This window comes from Loxodonta africana, chromosome 9, assembly GCF_030014295.1.
Source record: "Loxodonta africana isolate mLoxAfr1 chromosome 9, mLoxAfr1.hap2, whole genome shotgun sequence".
NCBI lineage: Eukaryota > Metazoa > Chordata > Mammalia > Proboscidea > Elephantidae > Loxodonta > Loxodonta africana.
In genome coordinates this window covers 53631269-53650884 of record NC_087350.1, presented here as the reverse complement: position 1 = coordinate 53650884, position 19616 = coordinate 53631269, and the positions used below count along the sequence as shown (strand labels likewise).

Genomic DNA, 19616 nt, shown 5'->3' with positions numbered 1-19616 from the left:
TATCAAATGATATCATTAATATCAAATGCAAATAAAATTTTGCTGAAGATCATTCGAAAGTGGTTACAGCAGTACATCAATAGAATAGCACATGGAACAAGGGATGTAACTGCTGATGTCAGATGGAGCTTGGCTGAATGCAGAGAATACCAGGAAGAAATTTACCTGTGTTTTATTGACTATGCAAAGGCATTTGTCTGTGTGGATCATAGCAAATTATGGATAACATTGCGAAAAGTGGGATTTCAGAACACTTAATTGTGCTCATGAAGAACCTGTACTTTTTTTTTAATTGTGCTCATGAAGAACCTGTACTTAAAGCAAGAGGCAGTTGTTCAAACAGAGCAAGGGATACTTCATGTTCTAAAGTCAAGAAAGATGTGCATCAGGGCTGTGTTGTTTTCCATACTTATTCGATCTGTATGCTGAACAAATATCTAAGAAGCTGGACTATATGAAGAAGAAGCTGGCATAAGTATTTAAGGAAGGTTCATTAACAGCCTGCGATATACATACAACACAACCTTATTTGCCAAAACTGAAGAGAAGTTGAAGCACTTACTGATGAAGATCAAAGACCATATCCTTCAGTATGGATTACATCTCAACATAAAGGAAACAAAAATCCTCACAACTGGACTAATAAGCAACATCATGATAGTCAGAGAGAAGACTGAAGTTGTCAAGGATTTCATATTACTTGGATTCACAACCAATACCCGGAAAGCAGCAGTCAAGAAAGCAAAAGCCTCTTTGCCTTGGGCAAATCTGCTGCAAAAGACTCCTTTAAAGTGTTGAAAAACAAAGATGTCCACTTTAAGGACTAAGGTACACCTGACCCAAGCCATGGTGTTTTCAGTCGTCTCATATGCATGTGAAAGCTGGATGATGAATAAGGAAGACTAAAGAAGAATTGATGTTTTGAATTGTGGTGTTGTTGAAGAACATTGAATATGAAGAACATTGAATATACCGTGGGCTGCCGGAAGAAGGAAAAAATCTTTCTTGGAAGAAGTACAGCCAGAATGCTCCTTAGAAGCAAGCACAGTGTAACTGGGGACGAATCCTCAAAACACACCTGGGCGTCAGTACAAAACGCTTCTTAAATTGTTGTACCAAAGGGAGAGGAAACTGTGGTATATATCCATCAAATCCAGTCCTTCCTTGACTGATGGTTTTTCTCAGGAATATTATATCCTTAGCGCTTCCAGCCAGCACCATGCATAAGCCAAATACTTTTCCCTAGACAGAGAAATTCTTCAGTCAGAAGGTTGTTGGTGCTTAAAGTAAATGACATACTCAGAACTCAGAAACAGTATCCAGAAATCTTGGCAGGACCTGAAGATTCTGCTGAAGTTCATCCCCTGGCCACTCACATACTTTTTTTCCTAAAACTAAGCTCGATCTGTTATGACATTGGCAGGATATTTGCCAGCCTCATGTGATCAAATCTTATGCCTACTTTTCTGCAGCCTACTCTCCAAAACAGAAAATGAGGGTCCTTTTAAATGTTACACGGGCTTTCTAGCTTTCACAATGTACCCTAAATTGCCAGGTGACAGACCTGAGATTGTTAATTCTTTTCCCTCCATTTGGGAATATATGGTCTTTAACACCCATGCCTCTGTCAGCTTGTTGCCCTGTGGGGATTGTGTATTTCTGTGATGCTGGAAGCTATGCCACCAGTATTCAAATACCAGCAGGGTCACCCATAGCAGACAGGTTTCAGCTGAGCTTCCAGACTAAGACAGATTAGGAAGAAGGACCCAAGAGTCTACTTCTGAAAAGAATCTTAGGAATAGCAGTGGAATATTGTCTGATACAGTCCCAGAAGATGAGCCCCTCAGGTTGGAAGGCACTCAAAAGATGACAGGGGAAGAGCTGCCTCCTCAAAGTAGGGTCGACTGTGATGACGTGGACGAAGTCAAGCTTTCAGGACCTTCATTTGCTGACGACCCAAAATGAGAAAAAACAGCTGCAAACATCCATTAATAATCAAACCTAAAATGTACAAAGTATGAATCTAGGAAAATTGGAAATCTTCAAAAATGAAATGGGACACATGAAGATTGATATCTTAGGCATTAATGAGCTGAAATGGACTGGTATTGGTCATTTTGAAGCAGACGGTCATATAGTTTACTATGCCAGGAAGGACAACTTGAAGAGGAATGGCATTGCATTCATCATCAAAAAGAATATTTCAAGATCTATCCTGAAGTACAATGCTGCCAATGACAGGATAATATAGATATGCCTACAAGGACCACCAGTTAATACAAGTATTCAAATTTTTGTACCAACCACTAAGGCCAAAGCTGAAGAAATTGCAAATTTTTACAAATCACTGCAGTCTGATAGAACATGCAATCAAGATGCACTGATAATTACTGGTGATTTGAATGCAAAGGTTGTAAACAAACAAGAAGGATGGGTCATTGGAAAATATGGCCTTGGTGATAGAAACGATGCCGGAGATCACATGATTGAATTCTGCAAGACCGAAGACTTCTTCATTGCATTCTTTTTCACCAACATTAACGGCAACTACCTGTATATGAAAGCTGGACAATGAATAAAGAGGAACAAAGAAGAACTGATGTCTTTGAATTATGGTGTTGGCGGAGAATATTGAATATACCGTGAACTGACAGAAGAAGGAACAAATCTGTCTTAGAAGAAGTACAGCCAGAGTATTCCTTAGAAGTAAGGATGGCAACACTTTGTCCTACACACTTTGGACATGTTATCAGGGGGACCAAGCCCTGGAGAAGGACATCATGCTTGGTAAGAGGGTCAGCAAAAGAGAGGAAGACCCTCAACGAGATGGATTGACACAGTGGCTGCAACAATGGGCTCAAGCATAACCACAATTGTGTGGATGGCATAGAAATGGGCAGTGTTTTCTTCTGCTGTACATAGGGTCACTAAGAGTTGGAACCAACTTGATGGCACCTAAAACAACAACAACAATTTATTAGGAAAGTTATTCCAGGAAGAACCAATAAGAGAGTGGGGATCTGAGACATGAAAAGGTATGTAGTCAACAAAGTGTATGGTAATAGTAAGTTACTATTGAGGGAAATTGAGGCTCAAACCACTGAGAAATTGTCCCCTTAGAACATGCCTTAGAGCTGTCCCAGCCAATGTGTAAGATAACTGGGATTTGTGTCCCCCAGCTCCCACTTGTCTTTGACTAAGAGATTCCTCTTGAGCCATTAAAATCTTATCCCATCTGGCCTTCCTGAAAGCAGACAAAGTTTGTCCCTGTTCTCAGAAGAAGTAAGTAGTTCTCAGGAAGAGAGTCGTAACTGTTCTCAGTAAGAAGTAATCACAATGGACAAGGATTGTGGATGCCACAGGAATATGAGCAATATATCCCACTTTACTTTGTGGGAAAAAAAAACAGTGGCTTAAAACAGCAATCACTTTATTTGCTTACAATTCTGCGGGCCAGCTGAACAGCACTAGACTGGGTGGAATTGTTTGTGGCTAGATATATATATATATATTTTTTAGATGCTCTAGAAAGTCTAGATATGGCCAGAATGGTTGGGACAGCTGACTTCTCTCCTCCAGGGGTCTTTCATTCTCCATTAGACTAACACATTTCTTCACATGAAGGTCTCTGGGTCTCAATAGCAAGAAAGAGCAAGCTACCATGTACAGGGCTTTTCAAGTCTCTATTTTTGCCAATATCTTATTGAACAAAACAAGTCACAACACTAGTCTACAGAGTACATTATGGTGAAAACTTTCCTTTACTGAGTATATTTCCCAGAGTTCCTTTCATGTCCCGGTTTCTCAGACTGTAGATAAAGGGATTTAGCATGGGAGTGACCAGAGTGTAAAATACAGCCACAATGACATCCTTACTATTGGAGTCACTAGATGAGGGGGAAACATACAATCCAATAATTGCCCCATAGTACAGAGACACTACAGAGAAGTGAAAGCCACAAGTGGACAAGGCTTTGCAGATTCCCTTGGTCAAGGGGACCTGCAGGATGGTGGCACCAATGTAGCTGTAAGAGACGAGGATGCATATGAATGGAAGGATAATGACCACCCCCCCCTACAGCCAGAATAACCAATTCATTGGTTGAGGTGTCTGAGCTGGACAGTTTAAGTAAGGTAGAGAGGTCACAGAAGAAGTGGGGAAGACTGTTGTCTCCACAGAAGGACAGATGGACCAGGAGTAGGGTGTGCACTAGGGCATTGGCAAAAGATAAGACACAGGACACAATTACTAGCAAGAAACACAGGCTCTGACTCATGATGGCGGTATAGTGGAGGGGGTGACAAACGGCCATGTACCTATCATAGGCCATTGAGGTGAGAAGGAAACTATCAATATCAGCAAAGAATATGAAAAAATACACCTGAGAAATGCACCCAGTATATGAGATGGATTGATTCTGTGTTTGCATGTTCATCAGCATCTTTGGGGCTGTGACTGATGAGAAAGAGATGTCAGCGAGGGCCAAGTGGCTGAGGAAGAAGTACATGGGGGTGTGGAGGCTAGAGTCCAGCTTGATTAGCAGGATGATGAGCAGGTTCCCCAGCACTGTGGTGAGGTACATGCCCAGGAACAGGGAGAAGAACATGTCCTACTGCTCCAGCCAGATGGGAAGTCCTAGGAGGAGGAATTCAGGCACACTGCTCTGATTATCTCTCTTCATCCTGTTCTTCTCTTTTGCTGTAGGTGAAAAGACACATGGAAAAGTGAAAGGATAAGAAATCATTCTGATGTCACATAGTGAGAAAATGTTTTTGAACTAATCAGTATGTGAAACTTAATCTGAATATCTCATGCACTTTTTCCCTGGTAATGGTGTATTAATGGTAGTATGTGTCAATCTAGAAAACAACACAACTCTTTTGTGGGAAACATGAAGCATCAGAATTACTTATCAGATCAGACCATGTTTAAACTTGAGAAGTTCATCAGTTTATAACAGAAATCCGAGATTAAGAATTTAGGGTGCAAGAGTAGGTAAGTAATCACTTAATAGAAAGACTATTACAGGCTCTCCAATTGGTTTGGTGCCACTCTTGACCATCCCTATTCCTCTCACACAGTATTTGGCTAATGTTTGACTTCAGTGAGTTGGATCAAGATAAGGCACCCAATTGGCTGCTCTGAATCTCACAGAAATTAGGATTTGGACATTTGGTGAGAAACATCATAAGTAACTAGTCAAAGCAATGTCATTAAGGAAAAGAATCTAGGTCAATAACAAAGGACCTTAACATACCTTGTAATATAGCCATCAGTCCTTCCTTCAACAAAGTTCCTTCCCACTCCTCAACATTTTCAGTGTACCATTACTCTTTCTAAAGGAACGTTTTTTGGAAGGGAAGAATGAAGGCTAGTTTGTCTTCCAAACTCTGCTTGATAAATTTCCTCAATTCAAACCAGATCACTTTTGTTTTCACAACACCATGAAAGACATTGGCTTTTCCAGTCACACCCTGAAACGGTCCAAGAAGAAGCTCTTTGTAATTGTTTGTCTAGGTTAGTTTACCAAATAGAACCTTCTCCTTTTAAACTGTTCCTAACCTAATTTTATGCCAGTGACACAGACCTGACAGTTTTCTCATTTGGAATACTGCTTATACTCTGAATACTATCATTCTTCTCGAGTCTTCAGATCAGTTAGCCTTAGTCCAATCCATAGGAACATTGACAAAATAATAAGAAAAAGGAATCCGACGTCTGTGCCTACTACAAAATAGAACACATGTAATACATAAAGACTCGATTGTTCTCAAAGTCTTTCATTTTGAGGGCTGAGAAGTGCCGCATTAAAGGACCCGTCATTCATATTCAGTATTAACCAAAGATTCTGGTATCTACAAATTCTCCCAACTAGACTAAACCAAAAAAACCAAACCAGTTGCCATCAAGTTAATTCTGACTCATTGTGACCCCATGTGTTTCAGAGTAGAACTGCATTCCATAAAGGTTTCAATGACTTGTGATCTTTTGGAAGCAGAGTGCCAAGCCTTTTTTTTTGAGGCACATCTGGGTAAATTGAAACTGCTGACCTTTTGGTTAATAGCCAAGCTCTTAACCACTTGTGCCAACCGCTGGCTCTCCAACTTTACTACATGGTATCTAAAACCCCTATGTTCTTCTGTCTGCTAAGTTTAAAATGCTGTTAAGAAAACATTGTTACCTGAGGAGAATTACACATTCGGTTTTGCTGAACATTACTATGTTAATCATAACTGTAAATATATCATTATAAGTGTGCTAATTGGCTACCTGATAGGCATTTAGGTTGTTTGTAATGTTTTGTTATTTCTAGCAATAGCACAGTAAATAACGTGGCTCCTATATCGTCTTGCACATGGGCAAATATATCAATAATTTCTAGAAATGCAATTCCAGGGTATGTGTATTTATGATTTTTAATAAATAAAGTTAAAAGAAGCTAGGGTGGTGAGAAAGCCCATTGTGATATAAAAAAAAATCCGGCATAATAAGAAAGAGCATGTCATGTGAAGATTCTGGAAATGGGCAATCTAGGTAAGGGTAAGAACATGAAAGAGGAAAGAACAGAGAAAATGCAGGAGAATGAGGCAGGAGAATTATCTAGGAGGCAGATTATGTAATGCCTGTCCTGCCATAATAGAAATTTTCCATTCTATTCTATTCTCAGAGCAACACAACATCCATGAAAAGGTTAATCAATGAGTGATTTAAAAAAATATCTTACTGGCTACTAGGTGGGGAACAGAGTAGAGTAATGCTTGAGTGTCAGCGGGGATCTTAACAGAAGGCTGCTGCAGTAGTCTAGATCCAAATTAACGACTGTGTATACCTGGATTATTGCAGGTAGGATGAAGATAATTAAGGAGAATTGGAATAAAATTTGGAGAGAAAACCAACAGAACTCAATGACGGATTAAGAGCAAATGAGAGGAGATATGTGTTTACCCTATCCTCTAAAAATCCGGATAAACGATCAGTTCCAGAAAAATTATTCTGCACAGAGCTGTCTTATTCTTGTTTGAAGAGTAGAATCATGTTAGCAATCACTAGCACACAGTGAATGCCTGTACATGTAAACACACACAAACACGGATAGTCAAATGGCTGAATCTAAATTCTACTCCTGCCCTAACATGGGCTCTAAGGTGATGAGCACAGATACCTTCAGCTATAAGGCATGGGATGGTTCTTCCATTTCTCTCAAGAAGACCCAGAATCAGGTAAAACAGATGGAGCCTTAAGAGTCTCAAAGACACATTGAGAACAGTGATCCGTTCCTAACCAAACAAGGTAGATCTATTCAGACTCTTGTTCACAGCTCCTGAGCAATGGGCGTGGGCTCTAACTTTATAAACCATGGAGAGGACCCCAGTGGGAAATATTCACAAACTCCAAATTAGAGACAAATAACCACTAAATTTTTCCTTGACTTCTCTTTGGAGAAGAATTGTTTGTTTATAGCCGGTAATAGGAGAGTTAGCCCTTGGGGAATAATGACAATAGCTACAAAGCATCTACTAAAAAAGCTTAGTAATTCACAAAGCTTTTTGCCCTTTCAGTTTACACTGGGGAAAATAAGATTAAAGAGCCCATAATAAACCAAGTTGGAGGTTGTAACCCAGGCCTCTTACCTCTGAACCCCATGTTATTTCAAGAACTCCACCTTTGTACCGATATTTGGTGTTGTCAATTTTTTTTTCATTTTTGCCTTTATGGTTGGTTTGCAATAGTATCTTCTTTTGGTTTTAGTGTATTTTTATTTCTATGTTCACTAAAGGTAAAAAAAAAAGGTACTAGGCACTTATTCATGTACTTATTGATTCTATCTTCTCTTGTAAAATGTTCAAGTTTTTTGTTACTGTGTTGTTTACTTTCTAATTATTGAGTTGTAGGAGATCTTTATATATTCTTGATACAAGTCATTTGTTAGATCTATATACATGAAATATTTCCTGTGGCTTGCCTGCTTATTTTCTTGGAAGTGTCATTTGATAGACATAGTTTTTAATTTTGATGAATTCTAATTGGTCATTTTTCTTTTACACCTCGTGTGTTCTGTGTTCTCACTGAGAAATCTTTGCTTCTCCGACATCACAAAGGTGTTCTTTTTTATTTTCTTCAAGTAGTTTTGTAGTTTTGGCTCTTACATTTCAATCAATCTTTACTTTTTTTATCTGGCTTCTTTTGCTCAATAAACATGATATTCATCAACATCGCTGAAAATAATTTCTAATTTCTTCTTTAACCTATAAGCTGGTTAAATTCTTTTATATAGTTTTCAATTAATTAGTTTATATTCCAGAAATCCTTTTGTCACTGATTCTAACTTAATTTCATTGTGATCAGAACACATGGTAAGTATGATTGGAGTACTTTTAAATTTACTGAGACTTGTTTTGTGGCCCAAAATATACTGTCTTGGGAAATATTAAAAACTGTATACTCAGTTTTTTTTTTTTTCCTGGGGGAGCAGTTAGAAATATTCTACAAATATCAGTTAAGTTGGTTCATTTTTTGTCGTTGTTGTTAGTTGCCATCCAATCAGTTCCAACTCATGGCGACCTTATGTATAAGAAAACATTCCCTGGTCAGTTCATGGGGTTGTTCAAATCTTCTACTTTTTTAAAAATTTTCTGTCCACTATTATGTAAGTTATAGAAAGAGGTTTGTGGAATGATTAGGCTATAATTATAGATTTGCCTTTTTCTCCATGTCAGTTTTTATTTTACATATTTTGAAGCTATTGTTATCAGGAACACAAAAGTTTAGAATTAGTAGCTCCTCTGAATGCCTTGAACTCTTTATCGCTAAGAATGACTCTCTTTATTCTGGATATTATTTGCTCTGGAATCTATTTTTTTATATTAATATAACTGCTCTAGCTTGCTTTTAATTAGTGTTAGGATAGTATATTTTTTCCAACCTAAATTATTAGTAGTAATAATTGTTTTAAAGCCCTTATCTGCTCAAATTATCAACTGCATCATTTCTGGGTCAGTGTCTCTTGCCTGATTTTTCTCCTCATTCTGGGCTTTATTTTCTTGCCTTTTTCCACCCCCGGTAATATTTGACTGGGTGGTAGACATTGTGGATTTTCACATGCTGATTGCTGGATATTTTTGTATTCTTACAAACAGTGTTAGCTTTGTTCTGAGATGCAGTAACGTTACTTGGAAAAAGTTTAATCATTTCAGGTTTTGCTTTTAAGCTCTGTTAGGTGGGACCAGAGCTGCACTTAGTCTAGGGTCAATTTCTCCCCACTATTGAGGCAAAGTGTTCCTTAATGCTCAGCTCATGGCTCCCAAATTCTAAGGTTTTCCACTTTCACTGTTGGGAAAAAGCACTATTGCTGGCCACACATGAGCCCTCAGAACTGCTCATTTTAAAATTCATCATAATTTTTCATATTTACCATTGTTTTATGAATTTGTGATATTATCTGAAAATGTTTCTTAATACTTAAACCAACTCACACTACTGCTTTAAATATATACTTCATATCAGATAAAGACAATCACTAAGGCACTTTGGTGGGTTCACATCTTCCTCACCTCATGTACTAGGCTCTTAGAGAGTAAGAAGATTAAAGTAAAAGGCAATACGATTTAAGTCTTTTAATCTTGGCAAAACTAATGAAGCTAGCCAGGCAGTATCTAAACAGCATAATGGGCAAAGTACAGCCTCTGCTGCTCTAACTAGGAGGAGAAATTTGTACACTCCATTCTGAATCTTCCTTTTTTTTTTTTTTGCTGTGGTTGAAGATGATTGGAAATACAAGGCTAAGAGAAATGTGGATTAACATTAAAAGGAATTCATTGTGACCTTTATTCTAGGGAATGAGTGAATTTACAGAAAAACATCAGTCCATTGCTCAGATATTTTTCTGCTTGATACTTCAGACTATCTCAGTCTAGCAACAAACAGACATGACTCCAAGCACCAAAAAGATCTTATTCTGGGAAAGCCACTTTTTCAACTATGGGACAGAGCTGAAACACCACTGGGATATAGAAGTAAATGACAGATGAATTCACTCTCCTTGGAGTTCATATATTAGTGAGAAGCCTATGCCTTAGAGATAAAGTGATCTTATAGTTTATTGGCTAAAGTGGGATATTATTGGAAGTAAAATGGGGAGCTGATAATTGGAAGTAAAATGGGGAGCTCTGGAGCAGCAGACATAAAATGATCTCTCCTTAGTCATTCAGAAAGGTATAGTCATCTGCTTCAGCAGGTTTCTTTTTTTAATGTGGTAATATTCACATGACATAAAATTAAATATTTTAAAGTGTACAACTCAGTGGCATTTAAACCCACTGCCGTCAAGTCAATTCCGGTTCATATCGACCTTACAGGACAGAGTAGAACTGCCTATAGAGTTTCCAAGTAGGGCCTGGTGAATTTGTACTGCCGACATTTTGGTTAGCAGCCATAGCACTTAACCACTATGCACCAGGTTTTCCTAGTGGCATTTAGTCCATTCAAAATGCTGTGCAACCATCACTGCTCTATTTGCAGATCTCACCTGAAAAGGAAATCTTATACCCATTAAATGGTCACTTTCCATTTAAACAAATGTCTCTGTGACAACAGGACTTAGCAAGCAGCTCATGTCTTGACACATAACAGTGGTCCAGAATCCAAAGAATTTCCCAGTCCTTCCCACAAATAGCTAGGATATCTGCACACATGATTGAAATCCTGAGATAAAGGATGTGAGCACAAATAATTTACTTTGGAGGATCCTAGGATGCAACTTAGGAGACTGGGAAGTAAGACAGAGAAAGGAGTGCAGCCATTAAAGGGTATGCTATTGAGTAGGTTACTGTTGTGGGTATCTGGGGACCAATTCCTCAAACATTTCTGGGGATCAGTAAAAAATACTACTTAAATTGTTTTACCAGAGGGAAGGGAAACAGATATATATCCATCAACTCTCATTCACCATTCACTGAGGGCTTTTTCTAGGGGTATTAACTCCCCAGCACTTCTAGCCAGCCCCATGCTTAAGCCAAACACATATCTCCAGACAGGGAAATTCCTCAGTCAGAAGGTTGTTGGTACTTAGAGTAAGAAGTCATTGGTATATTATGCTATAGTTCATCCTCTGGCCACTCACATTTCTTTTTCCCAAATTAAGCTTAAACTTTTATGACATGAACAGGATATTTGCCAACCTCATATGATCAAATCTTGTGTCTTCTTTTCTGCACAGTCTGAACTCCAAAAAAGAAAGTGAGGGTTTATTTAAATGTCCCATGAGCTTTATGACATTCACACACTGTTAGGTCGCTGACCTGAGATTGTTATTTTCCCCCACTTTGGTATCTATTGTCATTAACAAAGGCCAACCAGTCCCATGGATTTTATAATTACCAAATGCCCATATCTTTCAAAGAACTCTATCTATTTTATAAGGCAGTACTTCCGTTCCCACCAATACTCAACCCAATTTACATCAGGTGAGAACCTTAATGGTTATGATATTTTTGTACTCCAGAGTTACCACCATCCCACCTAACACCAATGATGTGCTCTGTTGCCCTTTGACCGTCAAGTGATCTTAAGCCAGGACCATATCCTGAGTGTCTTCATAAGACCACTTCCGTACTTACTGTCTTAGGTTGAGGTAGCCCAGAGGAAGACCCTGAGGAAAGTATTTGAATACAAGTACTTTATTAAGAAGGTAGTTCCAGAAAGAGCGAGTAGAAGAGTGGTGATCTAAGACATGGAAAGGTAGGTTGGCAATACGGTGTATGGTAATAGTTAATTACCACCGAAAGATGTGGGGTCAGACCTCTGAGAAATTGTCCTCTTAAAGCATTCCTTGGAATTGTCCCACCCAATGTGTAAGATAGCTGGGATTTGTTTCCACCATCTCCTACCTGTGCTTGACTAAGAGATTCTCTGGAGCCATTAAATTCCTACCCCATCTGACCTGTCCAAGAGCAGACAGAGTTTGCTCTTATTCTCAGAGGAAGTGAAATAGTTCTCAGGCAGAGTCATAGTGTTCTCAGTAAGAAGTCATCAGCATGGACAAGGATTGTGAATGCCACAGGAATATGAGAAATATACCAGTTAACTTTGTGAAAAAAAAAAAAACCACCAAAAACATAGAGGCTTAAAACACCAATCACTTTATTTGCTCACAATTTTATGAGTCAGCTGAGCAGCACTAGCCTCTGCTGAATTATCTATGGCTGGATGTTCTAGAAATTTTCCCTAACAACTGTAGGTCTCACTTGATATGGCCAGTATGGTTGGGAGAGTTAGAGCCTCTCTTCCTGTGATCTTTCATTCTGTATTAGACTAGTATGTGTTTCTTCACATGGCATTCTCTGGGCTCCCAAAGAACAAGCCACCATGCACAGGTCTTTTCAAGACTCTTTACATGTTTTCTAACATCTTATGAACAAAACCAGTCAAAACTCCTGCCTAAATTCAGTGCACTCTATGGTGAAAATGTCCTTCTATTGAGTATATTTCCCAGAGCTCCTTTCATGTCCTGACTCCTCAGACTATAGATGAAGGTATTTAGCATGGGAGTAACCAGAGTGTATAATACAGCCACAATGACATCCTTGTTATTGGAGTTACTGGATGAGGGCAAAAAGTACAATCCAATAATTGTCCCTTGCTATACAGACACTACTGAGAGGTGGGAGCCACAGGTGGACCAGGCTTTGAAGATTTCCTTGGTTGATGGGACTCTCAGGATGGTGGTGCCAATGTGGCCACAAGAGAGTAGGATGCATATGAGTGGAAGCATAATAATCATCACCCTCTCGGTGAGGATAATCAGCTCATTGGTTGAGGTGTTTGAGCTGGACAGCTTAAGTAAGGCAGAGAGGTCACGAAAGTGGGGGAAGGTATTGTCTCTACAGAAAGAGAAACAAGCAAGGAGCAGGTTACGCGATAGCACAGTGGTAAAGGATAAGACTCAGGACACAATTACTAGCTCTGACTCATGATGGTGGTATAGTGGAAGGGGTGACAAATAGACAGGTACCTGTCATAGGCCATTGCGGTAAGAAGGAAACTATCAATATCAGCAAAGAAAATGAAAAAGCACCCCTGAAAAATGCACCCAGCATATGAGATGGATTGATTCTGTGTTTGTGTGTTCATTAGCATCTTTGGTGCTGTGACTGATGAGAAAGAGATATTAGAGAGGGCCAAGTGGCTGAGGAAGAAGTACATGGGGCTGTGGAGGCGAGAGTCTAGCCTGATGAGCAGGATGATGAGCAGGTTCCCCAGCACCATGGTGAGGTACATGCCCTATCCTCTACCCTGATGGGGATCCCCAGGAGGAAGAATTTAGAAGTGGCTCTGATTATACCTCTTCATCCTGTTCTTCTCTTTTGCTGTAGATGGAAAAATGAGATTGAAATATAAAAGAATAAGAAATCATGATGATCATATAATAAAAACATGTAATTGAACTACTCAGTATAAGAATCTTGAATATCTCATGCTTTTTTTCTACTAATTAGAATCAGCCAACTGTCTGACCACAGGGTATTATGGGTCCCCCTAGAAATTAACAAAAGCTCTTTGGGAAGAACCACGAAACATCAGAATGATTTATCGGATGACACAAGGTTCAAACTTGAGGTTAAGAAACTAGGGTGCAAGGCTAGGTAACTAACCAGTTGTTAGACTATTAAAAAAAAAGAAGGAAAAAAGTTGCCATTGAGTTGATTGCAACTCAAGGTAACCGCATGTGTTACAGTGTAGAACAACACTCCATAGTGTTTTGAAGCCTGTGTCTTTTGGAAGCAGATCACCAGTCCTTTCTTCTGAAACACTGCTTGGTGGTTTCACACTGCCAACGTTTCAGTTAGTAACGGAATGTAGACTGATTTAACCACTCTGTTCCTATTCTTCTCTCACACTTTTTGGTTAAAGTTTCATTTCTATGACTTGCATAGGGCTAGACGATTCAGTGGATGGCTCAGCATCTCCCAGAAATCCAGATGTGCACACATGCTGAGAAACATCATAAGTAATAACTGGCTAAGGTAAGGACTTTAAGGACAGGAATCTATGTCAATACTATAAAGGATTGAGTGGCATACCTTATAGTATAGCCATGAGTACTTAACAAAATTCTTTCTCACTCCTCAACATTTTCAGACTACCATCATCCTTTCTATGGAAATTTTCAAGGAATGGGGAGAAAAAAATAATCTACTTTTTCTTCCGAATTCCTGCCTTATTTTCTCCACTATTCAAACCAGAGTTTCTCTTGTTTGAGTCTTCAGAATGCCAGGGAAGTCATTGGCTTTTTCCAGTCCTGTTCTGGAATTGTCAAATAAGAAGCCCTTTATGTGTGTTTGTCTCATCTATTTTACCAAATAACACTTACCGTTTTCCCACAATCTTACTCTAGCTTTTTACCGATGACTCATTCCTGATATTTTTCTTATAATATTTATAACTCTTCCACTCTGCTAGTACCATCTATCATTCCTTTCTCTTTCTGCTTTGGGTTCATTAGTCTTAGACCTGTGTATGGCAACCTTTTCAAAACAATAAAAAATTAGAATGTGATGGTTCTAAAAAAAAAAAAAAAATTTAAATAGAACCCATGTAATTTATAAGGACTACCAAAAAATCTCAAGGTCATTCTCTGGTAGCTGAGAAGTGCATCACTGTAGGAATCATCAGTCATCTATGGGGTTAAGATTCTCTTATCTACAAATTCTCTCAACTTGACTGACATGAACTCTAAAATCCCTAGTCCTTCAGCCCTCTACATTAAAATCCTGTCTGTAATTGGTTTCATTGAATTGTACAAGTGAAAAATGTTGAATTGGCAAATGATCTGTGACCTATATTTTTACAACAAGAAAAAATATTATTAATGTGATATTTTTAAACCTTAGAGGGATTACACATTCAGTTTTAAGAATTAATAATATGTTACTATCCAGTTTATTGCAATAAATATACAAATTAGTTGTCTGATGGGCATTTATATTGTTTCTATTTTTTTCCTATTTCCAAACGTATTGCAAACGATGGCATTGTTCACTGTTAATTTGCAAAGGGAAAATAGAGGGTAAATTGCTAGAAATGGAATGAGAAGGTATGTGCATTTTCCATTTTAATATATATTGTCAAGGAGGCAGGGTCAGATGGCAGAGTAGTCAGAAACTTCCTGTGGTCCATCTTACAACAAAGACTCCCCCCCTCCCCCGCCAAAAAAGTGAATTGTTTATATATGACAATCTAACTTCAAAGACAAAGTTGAGGAGTGTGACTGAGCAGTAGAGGGAGGAGAGCTGATCACCAATAAAGAGACAGAGAGTGGCAGAATGGATTAAAAAAATGATCTGTTTAGATGCTGCCTACAAGAGACACACACTCAGACTCAAAGACACAAACAAACTAAACATTAAAACTCAAAGGATGGAAAAAAAATCAAACAAACAACAATCAAAAAGGAGTAGGAATGGCAATATTAATCTCTGACAAAATAGACTTTAAAGTAAAATCCATTACAACAGATAAGGAAGGACACTATATAATGATTAAAAGTCAATGCACCATGAGGACATAACCATAATAAATATTTATGTACCAAAGACAGGGCTCCAAGATATGTAAAAGAAACTCTAACAGCATTGAAAAGAGAAGCAAACAGCTCCACAACAATAGCAGGAGGGCTTAACACACCACTTTCAGTGAAGGACAGAAGACCCAGAAGAAAGCTCAATAAAGACATGAAAGATCTAAATGCCACAATCAACCAAACTGATCTCATAGACAAAGAGAACACTCCACCCAACGGCAGCCAAGTATGCTTTCTTTTCCAACACACATGAAACATTCTCCAGAATAGACCACACATATTAGGCCAGAAAGCAAGCCTTAACAGAATCCAAAGCACTGGAATATTACAAAGCATCTTTTCTGACAATAAAGTTATAAAAGTAGAAATCATTAAGAGAAAATGCAAGGAAAAAAAAATCAAACACATGGAAACTGAACAACACCTTGCTCCAAAACTACTGGGTTATAGACGAAATCAAGGATGGAATAAAGAAATTTACAGAATCAAATGAGAATGAAAACACACCCTACCAGAACCTTTGCGGCACAGCAAAAGAAATGCTCAGAGGTCAATTTATAGCAATAAATGCACACATCCAGAAAAAAGAATATTGATGGTACAGCTTGAACAAATAGGAAGAGAGTGACAAAAGGAGCCCATGGGCACCAGAAGAAAGGAAATAATAAAAATTAGAGTAAAATTAAATGAAATAGAGAATAGAAAAACAATTGAAAGTATTAACAAGACCAACAGCTGGTTCTTTGAAAAAGATCAACAAAATTGATAAACTATTGCCCAAACTGACAAAACAAAAACAGGAAAGGAAGCAAATAACCCGAACAAGAAATGAGATGGGTGAAATCACAACAGACCCAAATGAAATTAAAAGAATCATAACAGAATACTATGAAAAGCTGTACTCCAACAATTTTGAAAATCTAGAGGGAATGGACAAATTTCTAGAAACACACTACCTACCTAAACTAACACAAACAGGGGTAGAGCAACTAAGTAAACCTATAACAAAAGAAGAGATTGAAGAGGTAATTGAAACAACTCCAACAAAAAAAGCCCTGGCTCTGACGGCTTCACTAGAGCATTCTACCAAACTTTCAGAGAACGGTCAACACCAGTACTAGTAAAGGTATTTCAGACCATAGAAAAGGATGATGTACTCCTGAACTCATTCTATGAAACCAGCATAACCCTGATACCAAAAACAGGTAAAGGCACCACAAAAAAGAAAATTCCTGACCAATATCCCTCATGAATATGGATGCAAAAATCCTCAACAAAATTCTAGCCAACAGAATTCAACAACATATCAAAAAAAATAATTCACCATGACCAAGTGGGAGTCACACCAAGTATGCAGGGGTGGTTCAACATTAGAAAAACAATCAACGTAATTCATTACATAAATAAAACAGAAGATAAGAAACACATGATCTTATCAATTGTTGCAGAAAAGGCATTTGGCAAAGTCCAACAACATCCATGATAAAAACTCTCAGCAAAATAGAAATAGAAGGGAAATTTCTCAGCATCACAATGGGTATTTATACAAAGCAAACAGCCAGCATTATCCTAAATCCAGAGACTTCTGAAAGCATTCCTCTTGCGAACAGGAACCAGACACAGATGGCCTTTATTACCACTCTTATTTAACACTGTGCTGGAGGCCTTAGCCAGAGCAACAAGGCAAGAAAAAGAAAGGGCATCCAAATTGGTAAAGAAGAAGTAAGAGTATCCGTATTTGCAGATGATATAATTTTATACACAGAAAACCCTAAAGAATCCACTAGAAAACTATTGGAACTAATAGAAGAGTTTAGCAAAATATCTCGATACAAGATAAACATACAAAAATCAGATGGATTCCTCTACACCAACAAAGAGAACTTTGAAGGGTAAATCACCAAATCAATACCATTTACAATAGGCCCCAAGAAGATAAAATACATAGGGATAAATCTACTCAGAGAGGTAAAAGACCTATACAAAGAAAACTACAAGACACTACTGTAAGAAACCAAAAGAGACCTATATAAGTGGAAAATCATAACTTGCTCATGGATAGGAAGACTCAACATTGTGAAAATGTCAATTCTACCCAAAGCGACCCATAGATATGATGCAATGCCAGTCCAAATTCCAATGGCACTTTTTAATGAGATGGAGAAACAAATTATGAACTTCATCTGGAAAGAGAAAAGGCCCTGGATAAGTAAAGCATTAGTGAAGAAGAAGAACAAAGTGGGAGGCCTCACACTACCTGATTTTAGAACCTGTAATACTGCCATGGTAGTCAAAGTTGCCTGGTACTGGTACAACAACAGATACATAGACCAATGGAACAGAATAGAGAACCCAGGTGTAAATTCATCTACCTATGAGCAGCTGATATTTGACGAAGGCCCAAAGTCCATTAAATGGGGGAAAAGACCATCTCTTTAACATATGATGCTGGCATAACCAGATATCTATCTGTAAAAAAAGGAAACAAGACCCATACCACATACCATGTACAAAACTAACTCAAAATGGATTAAAGACCTAAATATAAAATCTAAAATGGTAAAGGTCATGGAAGAAAAAATAGCACCAATGCTAGGAGCTCTCATACATTGCATGAACAGAATACAAAACATAACTAACAATGCATAAACACCAGAAGAGAAACTAGATAACTGGAAGCTCCTAAAAAATCAAACACTGACACTCATCAAGATTTTACCAAAACAGTTAAAAGAGAACCTACAGACTGAGAAAAATTTTTTTGCTCATCAACGTCTAATCTCTAAAATCTACAAAACACTGGAAAACCTCAACAACAAAAAGACAAACCAATTAAAAAATGGGCAAAGCATATGAACAGTCACTTCACCAAAGAAGACATTCAGGCAGCTAACAGATACATGAGGAAATGTTCGCGATCATCAGTAATTAGAGAAATGCAAATCAAAACTACAATGAGATACCATCTCACCCCAACAAGGCTAGCTTTAATCTGAAAAACACAAAATAATAAATGTTGGAGAGGTTTGGAGAGACTGAAACAATTACACACTGCTAGTGGGGATGTAAAATGGTATAAACACTTTGGAAATCAATTTGGCATTCTTAAAAAGCTAGAAATAGAAGTACCATATGACCCAGTAATCCCAATCCTTGGAATATATCCAAGAGAAATAAGAGCCATCACATAAATAGATATATGCACACCCATGTTCATTGCAGCATTGTTCACTATAGCAAAAAAGATGGAAACAACATAGGTGCCCATCAGTGGATGAATGGATGAACAAATCATGGTATATCCACACAATGGAATGCTACGCAATGATAAAGAACACTGACGAATCTGCAAAACACCTCATAACATGGATGAATCTGGAAGACTTTACGCTGAGTGAAATTTGTTGCAAAAGGACAAATGTTGCATGAGACCACTATTATAAGAACTCAAGAAAAGGTTTAAACACAAGAAAATATCCTTTGTTGGTTACGAAAGCAGGGAGGGAAGGGGAGGGCAATTCACTAGCTAGATGGTAGATGAGAATTATCTTAGGTGAAGAAAAGTACAACACGCAATACCGGGGAAGTCAGCACAACTGGACTAAACCAAAAGGTAAGAAGTTTCCTGAATACAACACAACACTCGAGGGACAGAGTAGCAGGGGCGGGGGCCTGGGGAGCAAATGGTTTCTGGGGGCATCTAGGTCAATTGGCATAACAGAGTTTATTAAAAAAAATTGCTCTCCATCCCATTTTGGTGAGTGGGGCCTGGATCTTAAAAGTTGCGAGCGGCCATTTAAGATGCATCAATTGGTCCCAATCCACCTGGAGCAAAGGAGAATGTAGAACGCCAAAGACAGAAGGAAAATATGAGCCCAATAAACAAAACGGCCACGTAAGCCAGACTCCATCAGCCTGAGACTGGAAGAATGAGATGGTGCCCGGCTACTGCCAATGACCTCCTTTCAGGGAACACAACAGAGAGTCCTTGATGGAGCAGGAGAAAAGTGGGGTGCAGAACTCAAATTCATGTAAAAA

The 19616-nt window shown here is 38.3% G+C and overlaps 2 pseudogenes; both read right to left on the bottom strand.

The window, feature by feature from the left end:
* Positions 1-3742: 3742 nt before the first annotated feature.
* LOC100670504 (olfactory receptor 1J4-like) lies at positions 3743-4682 on the bottom strand (annotated as a pseudogene).
* Positions 4683-12452: 7770 nt separating this feature from the next.
* The window catches only part of LOC111749880 (olfactory receptor 1J4-like), a 37366-nt pseudogene continuing 30202 nt past the window's right edge, over positions 12453-19616 (bottom strand).